This window comes from Meriones unguiculatus, chromosome 11, assembly GCF_030254825.1.
Source record: "Meriones unguiculatus strain TT.TT164.6M chromosome 11, Bangor_MerUng_6.1, whole genome shotgun sequence".
NCBI classification, from domain to species: domain Eukaryota; kingdom Metazoa; phylum Chordata; class Mammalia; order Rodentia; family Muridae; genus Meriones; species Meriones unguiculatus.
The window spans coordinates 67,186,365-67,198,642 of NC_083359.1; positions in this window are offsets into that span (position 1 = coordinate 67,186,365).

Genomic DNA, 12,278 nt, shown 5'->3' on the forward strand with positions numbered 1-12,278 from the left:
GTCCTAAAATAAGCAACAACATAAGAACTATAAATATGCTGATTCTATCATGCTGTAAGCAAGCCTAAATCATCATATCCCAGAGACACAGAGAGCTCGACAGACAGCAAGAAGCATGCAGAAATGCTCTGCTGAGCTTCTATACAACAGCCTGAATATTTTCAATGAGTAAATGAATACCAGAATTTGGAATTAGATCACCCTGTTCCAGCTGATATACTAGCTAATCCTCAACCATGCAAATAATTCTAACTGAACTGCAAATAATTCTAACTCCAACTGCACAGTTGGAGGCATAGCATTGGTATAACTTTTCAGTATATCACAAGTGCAGAAGACTCAGGAAAATCTATGTGTGTGCTATGTTGGGTCAACATTAGAATATTACTACATACAAAGAATACTACATTCTTAAACTCCATGTGGGAAGTTGTTTAGATCACCTATGACTTTTATAAACTTTTAATTGTCTCTCTTTCTATTCATAAACATGGATTATAATTTATATTATCATCTGAATATAATTCTTTTTTTTTTTAATGCAGTTTATTCAGGAACCTTGAACAATCTTCTGACCCTGGGGAAAGCCAGCCCACAGCTTAAATAGCCTCTGGGTAGCCAACCCCGGCGTGCCACGTGGGCAATGCAGATAGGTCCACATACACGGAAGCAAGCCAGATCCTCAGCCTTAGCCAAATATGGAGTTGTTTGTGGCAGAGAGCACTCACCATCCAGAAGGTGGAAGGCGGAAATCAGCTCCATCTTTAAGGCGCGGTATTACACAGCTCTCTACAGTTCCCCCTTTTTGTTTTAGTCGCATCAGGCAAGAGTAGAGGTCTGATCTCTGATATTAGAAATAAATTGGGACTTTGTACCGATGTTCATTTAGGTGTCATCCACCCAAAGAGCATCAGACCCGTCTGATACCTTTTTCTCAGAGGCGGGACCTGGGGCATCAACCCGCATGCAATCAGACATGCTCTTCTCTGGGTCGAAAGCGGCTGATGTGCTCTGAAATTTAAAAAGATGACATGACAGTATTGCTAGTAAAACTAAGTGTTTTGCTTTGTCACAGAAAGAAAAGAAGTTAGATTAGAATCAGCCAGGGTGGGGAAGTGCTGTCTGTAACACATGCAGATAAAATGAGCAATTTGAAACAAACAAACAAAAAAATAAGTGTTTTGTAATTAGAATATCATCAGTTATTGTAGCCAAATATATTGGTCTATTAGATCCAAAATCAGAAATATGAATTTACAAAGAATTATAAATTTCTCACTGTGATTAATAAGAACTTCTAAATACCAGGAATCTAACTTATTCATAACCTACAAATATGTGTATATCTAGAATAAATCTAAAATCCATTTATAGTGTTACGTGAGAAGCGTCAACATTTCAGCAATAATATTACATTAACAATAGTTTCTAATATTGATGTTCATATGATTCATAAGAGCAACTGTAGAAAAACTAATTAGGTATTGACTTGCATTTCCAAAGACCTCACCCTATTGATAGTATGGAAATGATGTATTTTCCAAACAAATAGTTATAATAGACTAAAAGACTGTTTAATTTAAATAAGCAATGCAGAGGGGAAAATAATTCTTCACTAAGGTTAACATGTTAAAGAATGAGATAGATGTTTGATGTTTAAAGTGGTACACAGGGAGCTAACGATCGAAATCCAACAAACTGATACTTTTTAACCCAGGAGAAAAATAACAGAGATTTTATATTGTGTGACATCTAAGAATATTATGTGTGTTTTGCTAACAATGAACCAATGCATATTTAAAATGTTAAAGATTTTATTAAATACTAAGGATGACATGCCATTACTTTATTTTGATATAAATATTGTTATGCTTTACTTTGTTAATTGTCTAGCATTTCTTTTTTTTTTTTTCAATGCAGTTTATTCAGGAACCTTGAACAATCCTCGGACCCTGGGGAAAGCCAGCCCACAGCTTAAATAGCCGCTGGGTAGTCAACCCAGGCGTGCCATGTGGGCAATGCAGATAGGTCCACATACATGGAAGCAAGCCAGATCCTCAGCCTTAGTCAAATGTGGAATTGTTCGTGACAGAGAGCACTCACCATCGGGAAGGTGGAAGGCGGAAACCAGCTCCATCTTTAAGGCATAGCATTCCGCAGCTCTCTACAGTTCCCCCTTTTTGTTTTAGATGCATCAGGCCAGAGTAGAGGTCTGATCTCTGATATTAGAAATAAATTGGGACTTTGTACCGATGTTCGTTTAGCAAGCCTTCTGGTGTTGGTCTCCTTGGTTTGCCTGTGGTATATATGCAAGATTAGAGTCTCACAACAGTGTGATGCAGCCTTGATCATTCAGGCCTTTACAGCCATTGAAGCAGGACATTCTCCCCAAGCATGGTTGGATACCATAAAAAGCTAAAATGTTATGCTCAGGATGTCTAGCATTTCTTAAGGCACAATTTTTCACATTATCCCCCATATCTCTGTATTTCTTATACTCTCTGCTAAATTCCTTTGGACTACCAGAAGATTGGTGTGATAGTTATGCTGTTATATCAACTTGACAAGATTATGCATCAAATAGGAGACCCACCTCTGAAAATGCCTGTGAGAGTATTTCCAGAGAACATAGACTGAGGAGGGAAGGTCCACCCAGAGTGTGGTCAGTAAGACCTAAGTTGAATGAAATATGGAACAGGGAAACCAAAAGGATTTCACCCTTTTGTGCTGTGTGACTGCGGAATGAACAGGATCAGATGCTTCCAGCTGTCACCAACACAAGCAGAGCTTCCTTCAACACTGTTTCCTTCTTCGTGGGTACTGCATCCTTAAACTGTAAGCCAAATGAACCACCCCTCTTTAGTTAGTTTTACTGAATATTTTGTCACAAGGAAGAAAAGCTAGGTAAACTCAGGAAAAGAAGTCCAGGTTAGTTAGTGACACTGTATTTTGAGACACCTATAAAAAAATACCATTAATTTAATATTTTTTAACTTTAATGGCAATTTTGTTCCCAGGAATATGATATTTTTTAGATACTTTAATCCAGAATTTTCACTAGTTAATTGATCCTTCTTCCCTATAAAAATTTAAAGCTTAGTAGAAACCAAAACTTTAAGCAGAATTATCTGACTCCCTTAGAATAAAGCATTCCTCTGTAACTGGATGATAAAATGTTGAAGAACAAATTATTTATAGTGTTTCTTAGAGGCAACACGCTCTTCATTGAATATTTGAAACTATAATTTGAATTTCTCAAACCTCATACTGTCACAGGTGATCTTAAGAATAAATGTAGACAAGGAATAGAATATGAATTTCTAAGTAGCTTTGAACTATGTGTTCTTTGTGAGGAAGATACTGAAGTTCAGAAATATATATATTAATTCATTCTTATGTTAATATATATTTTTTAAAATAAAGCTTGTGAATTTGTTAAAATACTTTTCATGTACTTATTCTTATTTTTTTTCTTTTATTTTTTTGATTTTATTATTATTTTTTTATCAGTTACATTTTATTAACTCTGTATCCCAGCTGTGTTCCGATCCCTCATTCCCTCCCAGTCCCTCCCTCCCTCCCTCATCTCCACCCTGACCCTTTCCAAGTCCACTGATGGGGGGGACCTCCTCCCCATTCATCTGATCCTGTTTTATCAGGTATCTTCAGGACTGGCTGCAAAGCCCTCCTCTGTGGCCTAACAGGACTGCTCCTCCCTTCGGGGGTGGGGAGACCAAAGAGCCAGTCATTGAGTTCCTGTTAGAAATAGTCCTTGTTCCCCTCACTTTGGTTACTGAGCTACCACAGGCTACATCTGAGCGGAGGTTCTAGGTTAGATCCATACATGGTCCTTGGTTGAATGTCAGTCTCAGAAAAGACCCTGTGCCCAGATATATTTGGTCCTTGTGGAGCTCCTATCCTTTCCCCATCAGACTAACTCCCCTTCTTTCTTATGATTCCCTGTACTCTGCCAAAGGTTTGGTCATGAGTCTTTGCTTTGAAAACACTGCTAGTTAGAGTCTTTCAGATGCGCTCAGTAGACTCCTGTCATACGTTCAATGCACATCCCATCTGTCTTTCTAAACGAGGATTGATCATCTTACCCCATGTCTGCTCAATTGATTATCTTTTTCAGGTGTATAGATTTCATTATGTTTATCATATCTTATACGTCTATATAAGTGAGTATATCCCATGTTTGTCTTTCTCCTTCTGGGATACTTCACTCAGAATGATCTTTTCTAGATCCCACCATTTGCCTGCAAATTTCATGATTTCCTCCTTTTTGATTGCTGAGTAGTATTCCATTGTATAAAAATACCACAATTTCTGTACCCATTCCTCCGTTGATGGACATCTGGGTTGTTTCCAGGTTCTGGGTATTACAAATAAAGCTGCTATAAACATGGTTGAGCAAGTATCCCTTTTGTGTACTTGAACGAACTTTGGGTATATACCTAGCAGTGGTATAGCTGGGTCTTGAGGAAGCACTAGTCCTAATTGTCTTAGAATGTGCCAGATAGCTTTCCAGAGTGGTTGTACCAGTTTACATTCCCACCAGCAGTGGAGGAGGGTTCCCCTTTCTCCACAACCTCTCCAGCATGTGTTGTCATTTGAGTTTTTCATCTTGGCCATTCTGATGGGTGTAAGGTGATATCTCAGGGTCGTTTTGATTTGCATTTCCCTAATGGCTAATGAGGATGAGCATTTCTTTAAGTGTTTTTCTGCCATTCGATATTCCTCTGTCGAGAATTCTCTGTTTATCTCTGTTCCCCATTTTTTAATTGGATTACTTGGTTTGCTGCTTTTCAGCTTCTTTAGTTCTTTATATATACTGGATATTAGCCTTCTGGTCAGATAAAGGGTTGGTGAAGATTCTTTCCCAATCTGTAGGCAGTCGTTTTGTTTTGATGACAGTGTCCTTTGCTTTACAGAAACTTTTCAGTTTCATGAGGTCCCATTTATTGATTGTTGCTCTTAGAGCCTGTGCTGTTGGTGTTCTGTTCAGGAAGTTGTCTCCTGTGCCAATGAGTTCTAGGCTGTTCCCCACTTTTTTTTCCAATTGATTTAGGGTATCTGGTTTTATGTTGAGGTCCTTGATCCACTTTGACTTTAGTTTTGTGCAGGGTGATAAATATGGATCTATTTTCATTTTTCTGCATGTAGACATCCAGTTGGTCCAGCACCATTTGTTGAAGATGCTGTCTTTTTTCCATTGAATGGATTTGGCTTCTTTGTCAAATATCGGTACTTATTCTTCTACAACACATCATTATTGTAGAATAAACAAATATACCAATTAATATAAGCAAAGACTGATGATTATTTGTGACATGCAAGATTATTCAATTAAGAAAATCCACTTTATACATAAGCTAATATGACTATGCAGTCATGAAATAGGAATATAACTTTTACATCCTAAAAAAAAAAATATTGAAGTACTGCCAGAAAATAAAATGTGTAAATAATTAAGAAACTCTAACCAGATCACAATAACAGTTCTGGAAGTATGACATTTTAAAATATATTCTACTGATAGGAGACATCCTCTTCCTCTACTGTCTGACCCTAGCCTATCAGGTCCCATCAGGCCTTCCTGGATCCTCTTCCTCTGTAGCCTGTAGCCTGGCTAGGTTAACCCACAGAGAAAAGTAATAAAGAAGCAGACAACCTAGTTAATGTCAGAGACTATCTCTTCTCCCTTTATTGGGCACCCATATGGAGACTGAGATGTCTAAGGGCTATGTTTGGGCAGGAGGTCTATGTACTTTTTATGTATGATCTTAGGTTGTAGCATCATTCTTCCTGGTCCCCCCCTCCCAGGCCCAGCTTTTTTTTCTTATTTTGGGTAACCTTTTGGGGCTCCTGTCCCCTCCAGGTCTTTCTATATCCCCCTTCTTCCATAAGACTCCCTGTGCTCTGACCAAAGTTTGTCAGTGAGTTTCTGTATCTGCTTGATCCCCTGCTGGGTGAAGTCTTTTAGAGGAGGTGTGTGGTAGGCTCTCTTAATGTGTCTATCCTGTTTCCCTTCTGAATGAGAATTAAGCTTCTGCCCTATGGCCATCCTTGTGTGTTGTTTGTTTCTTCAGACCTTTAGATTTTAGTATGTTTATCCCATATTAAATGGCTATATTAAATGGTTAATACTCACTTATCAGTGAGTATATACCATTAGTGTCTTTCTGATCTGGGTTACCTCACTCAGAATGACCTTTTCTAGTAGCATCTATTTGCTTGCAAATTTCATGATTGCCTTGTTTTTAATAGCTGAATAGTATTCTCTTGTGTAAATGTACCACAATTTCTGTATCCATTACTCCATTGAGGGACACCTAGGTGTTTCCAGGTTATTAGAAGAAGGAGAAAACAGGAAACAAGACAGGAGCCTACCACAGAGGGCCTCTGAAAGACTCTACCCAGCAGTGTATCAAAGCAGATGCTAAGACTCATAAACAAAGTTTGGGCAGAGTTCAGGGAAGCAAATGAAAGAAGGGGGAGATAGTAAGACCTGGAGGGACAGGAGTGCCACAAGGAGAGCAACAAAAACAAAAAAATTGCACACAGGGGTCTTTTCTGAGACTGATCCTCCAACCAAGGACCATTCATTCTAGGATATAACCTAGAACCCCTTTTAAGATGTAGTCCATGGCAGCTCAGTATCCAAGTGGGTGTCCTAGTAACAGGAACAGGGACAGTCTCTGACATGAACTCAATGGCTGGGTATTTGATCACCTCCCCCTGAGGGGTGAGTAGCCTTGCCAGACCACAGAGTAAGACAATGAAGCCAGTCCTCCTAAGACCTGATTGGCTAGGGTAGGATGGAGGGAGAGGAGAACCTCCCCCATCAGTGGACTTTGAGAGGGGCATGGGGGAGATGTGGGAGGGAGGGTGGTATTGGGAGGGAATAAGGAAAGGGCTACAGCTGGGATACAAAGTGAATAAACTGTAATTAATACAAAAAAATGGAGTACAAAGCAAAACAGGGAATTCTCAACAAAGAAATACTGAAAGACAGAGAAACACTTAAATGCTCAGTTTCTTTAGTCATCAGGGGAATGCAAATCAAAAAGATCCCGAGATCTTGTCTTGCACCCATCATAATGGCTAAAGTCAAAAACTCAAGTGACAACACATGCTGGAGAGAATGTGAAGGGGAACTCTCCTCCATTGTTGCTGGAAATGTAAAGTTATACAACCACTTTGGAAATCAGAAAACTGAGAATAGTGCTACCTCGTGAGCCAGCTATACCACTATAAAAACGTTTAAGAAGTATAAACTTCAATGAATGTGTAACTTATGAGAATAAAAGTATTATAGGAGGAAAAAAGCACATTAATAGTTAATCAAAAATCTGTGAAAAGATTTAACAGTATCACTGAGAGTCATAACCAATATTCACAATAAATAATGATCTACCTAATGCTCTATGTTGAAGTTTTACCTCATGGAGATTAACCTTTTCTTAGAATCCTACAGCTGGGATGAAAAGTAAATAAACTGCAATTAATATAAAAAATAAAAATGTAATTAAAAAAATATCCTGACAATGTTTTTTAAAACTATTTATTTATTTTCACTTTGTATCCCTGTTGTAGCCCCTTTCCCTCATCTTCTGCCACTTTCACCCAGCCTCTGTCTTCTCTCCCTATGCCCCTCCTCTAATCCACTTCTTTTTTTTCAATTTTTATTTTTTAATATTAGTTACAGTTTGTTAACTTTGTATCCCTGCTGTGTCCCACTCCTTCTTTCCCTCCCAATCCCACCCTCCCACCCTCATCTCCTCCCCTGCCTCTTTCCAAGTCCACTGATAAGGGAGAACCTCCTCCCCTTCCATCTGATACTGTTTTATCAGGTGTCTTCAGGACTGGCTGCAAAGTCCTCCTTTGTGGTCTAACAAGGCTGCTTCTCGAGGAGCGGTGGGTGGGGGGCGGTCAAAGAGCCTGCCATCAAGTTCATGTCAGAAACAGTCCCTGTTCCCCTTCTTAGGGTACCCACTTGGATACTGAGCTTCCAAGGGCTACATCTGAGCAGGGGCTCTAGGTTGCATCCAAACATGGTCCTTGTTTGGAGAAACAGTCTCAGCAGAAAAATGGTGGGACCTAGAAACTATCATGCTGAGTGAGGTATCCCAAAAGCAGAAAGACACACATGATATATACTCACTTATATAATCCTGTAAGATAGGCTAAATATACTGAAATCTATCCACCTAAAGAAGATAAACAAGAAAGAAGACCCAGAGTATGTTGATCAATCCTCACTTAGAAAGACAAATGGGATAGACATTGGATGTAGGAGCAAACAAGTAACAGGATAGGAGCCTACCACAGAGGGCCTCTGAAAGACTCTACCTAGCAGTGTATCAAAACAGATATTAAGACTCATAACCAAATCTCTGGCAGAATGCAGGGAACCAAAAAAGGGGAGGGTAGTTAATACGACCTGGAGAGGACAGGAGTTCCACAAGGACCAAATATATCTGGGCACAGCAGTCTTTTATGAGACTGTTTCTCTAATCCACTTCTATATCTTCCTCCCCTTCTATCTTACCCTAGCCTATCATGTCTCATCAAAGCTCGCTGCATCATCTTTCCCTGTGGCCTGGCCACACTCAACTACCCCTCCCACACACACACACCCAGGGGGAGGTGTTCAAAGAGCCTGTCACTGAGTTCATGTCAGAGACAGTCCCTGTACCACTTTCTAAGGAACCCACTTGGAAACTGATCAGCCTATGGGATTCATCTGAGCAAGAGGTCTAGGTCCTCTCCATGCATGGTCCTTGGTTGGAGTATCCGTATCTGCAGAGCCGCCTCAGCCCAGCTGGGCTCTCTTGGTCTTCTTGTGGACTTCCTATGCCCTCCAGGTCTTTCTATCTCTCTCTTTTTCCATAAGGTTTCCTGCACTCTGCCAAAGTTCGGCAAGTATCTCTTTTGATACCCTGGTCTCAGAATATTTCTTCAATGTTTTAAAATATTTACTCTATGTTAAGAATTTATAGTTATAGATTCATTGTAGAGACAAAAATGGTCTTGTGTTTTATAGTTACAATATGCTTAATTATCTGAAAATAGTCAATACATCAATGCCCGCAAATGCTTACGATCAAACCCTTACCTCAAATAACCTGTTACTAACAACATTCACAAGGAATGCTATGCAGTGGATATGCATCTCAAAAAGAAACTACTGCCTGAGGCTTGTGTATGTGACACACATCCTCCTCCCATTTGTCTCAGCCCTTTCTTGATGGTCTGCTTATATGACTTTTGAATTCTGCTAAAAAATAAGAATATATGGTGCTTGGGTGCAGTTATTTCATGTATGTAGTTGTCTCCAATTTGATATATTCTGTTGTAAATCACAGAAAAAGGCCTTTGTTTGTTTCAGCCCACTAGTATTCCCTTATGTACTTGTTTCACATTTTTTTATTCATTCATCTATGGTTGGGCATCTGAATTAATTTCATATCTGGACTATTGTCGAGAGCAGTACAGTAGAAATAACAGAAGTGGGAGCACTTCTCTGACAGATTGAAATCAAACCCTTTGGGTGATACCTAAAAGGAAGATTGCATGATCATATGATAATCCTATTTTCAATCATGTGAGAAACTTTCATACACATATCAATAGTAATCGCATTAATCCATATTCTACATATAACATGAAACATTTATTTTAGCCACTATTATTTTTAAAGTGTAAACCTTTTATTATAAAGTGTTCATGTTACGTGTGGAACATAATCTTAAAGAAGAAGAAAAAGTAAGTATTTATCATTTAATCTACATTTTGCATTGTTAAAGCAGCCATTTATCCTTGTTCTTACTTATATTTTTGCAAAATATAATTAAAAGATAATGAGAAAAAAATGTCCTTCTTTTGGTAGAAAATTGCTTTGATGGTGCTTTGAAATTCATTTGGAATATAATTTAAGGAGAAACTTTAAATGTGGCATAGACCTTCAACACAGACTTTTCTTTCATGAGAATAATTATGGATTTTAAAGATGTAAGCATTTTGTAAAAACTTGAAACAATTTAAGCAACCCAGAGAGTTATCAGATGCCCTGAACCAAGATGATCTTATTCACCTCATGTGGTCATTCAGTTCTTTTGATACAATTACCGAAAATTTACTTGTACATATTCTCAAGTAAAGTTCATAGATTATTTTGACATTTTTAGCATTCCCATTAATTTTGACCTAATGTCCGTATTCATTCCTGAATCCCACACCAGATGTCATATTAAATTTGTGATGTCTCCTCAGATACCTCTCAGATGTGACAGTTTCTCAGATTTTCCTTGTTTATGATTTTGACAGTTTTGAAGAGAACATGACAGGTATTTTGTAGGCATTTTAGTTACTTGCCCTTGTTGATGTTAAGTTTGATCACCTTGCAGAAGAAATCCTTGTCAGGTTTTGCTCCAGAGTTTTTCTGTCTACCCAACAACACCTTTGTTTATGTACTATACATTTTTCAAAGGTCGTTATGACACCCTACACACAAGGAATAAGAAATTATATTTCAGCTCCTTCAGAATGGTGCTTAAGAAATAATACATAATTTAAAGTTATTTTGAATGAATTTATAACTTCTCATACATTTATTTATTCAGCAATAATTTATTCACACTGGCATAGATACAGGGATATTTATTTATAGTGTGGGTTACAAGCTAATGCTTTTTAACCACTGTTTGCCCAAACAGGCCATTTTTTTCCTTGTTCCTTCATTTGGCTTCTGAATCCTCCATTAGCATGTTTTTTTTTTTTTTTCTTATTATTTCCTTTCCTCTGGAATGAAGCAGTCCACTCATTTTTATATATTTCTAGTCCAATCCTAAAATCATCCCGTTCTTCACGGTGTCTTCTTTCCTTCTACTGGTAGGTGGCTGTAGAAGACAAGATCTTTTCACTGATGTGCTCATTGTTATTATAAGCACCTGTAATATGACAAAGCAAGCAAAGTTAAATGTGAGTTCATTCTATTTTCCCTGTGTAATCTTTAGAACAGACTTTTAAAATTCTCTCCCACTTTCTTAGCTATAAACTCTCATACAATCAAAAGAAGCAGATCTCCTACCACTTACCATTCATTTTATCCATTGAACTTTTGTTTGCAGCTTCAGAATTGCTCACCCATTCCCCTGCGGTAGACACAACACCAAGTGAAGTGTAATACTTCTGCACACTTGTTTTTCTCTCTAAGTCTTGAAGAACATGCTTACTTCCACGCTTACTTAGGTCAGCACTCACACGTATTTATAGCCACCTACACTTTCTTTGTCAAAGTTTGCATTTGTTTCTAGGAAGTTTGGTGCTCTAAATGTTTTAAAATCTTGTGTACATGGATATTCAATCTTTGTGCTCCATTGTTTTATGGTTTTGACATATGTATATTGTGTCCATTATCACCATATCATGTAGTTTTGCACCCTTAAAAAGTTTCCCATACTTCTCCTGTCTAACTTTCTCTCCACTTCCAACCTCTAGGAACTGAACTACCGATACACTTTTTCAGTATTATCATTAGTTCATTTCAAAAAATCACTTAAGTGAAATAATATATTATGTAGTCTTTTAAAACTGGAGTTGTTCACTTACCAATATGAATTTAGAATTCATTACATGTCTTTGTGTGAAGACTATTCAGCTTCTGTATCAATTAACATGCCATTGTATGGCTGAACTTTGGCTAATTCATAAATATACTGTTATAATCTTGCTTCTTAAGATTTTTGTGCTTCTTTTGAATATGATACTTGTTTGGAATTTTTTCTCTGACTATGTGTTTTTGTTTTTCTTCTGGCAATAGTATCTTTCATACACTGAAAGTTTTTAATTTAATAAAATCTACATTAGCAATTTTCAGTCATATGTCTTTCTTTTAGAAACATTTAAAATCTCCTCCATCTTTAAGGTCACTTAAGTATCTTCCTGTTTCCACTGAGAAATCCTAATGATTTGTGATGTATATTTAATTTAAAATTATCTACTTTGTAATAATTTAATGAAAAATATATTTGTTTCTAAATGAATTGTTTGGGTCTTATTTTCATACTGATATCTAAATGTTGACACACCATTTGTTGAAACAATGAAAAACTTTCCACAGGAAACATATTCTTTGTAGTTGTCAGCCTGCTGTAGTCAAAGCCTGTCAATGGGCAGTTGATACCACTTCATTATTTTATTTACCAGATTTCTCACCACAATAACATTATCTTGACTATGACAACTTTGTCTATCTGTTAACATAGTTCTTA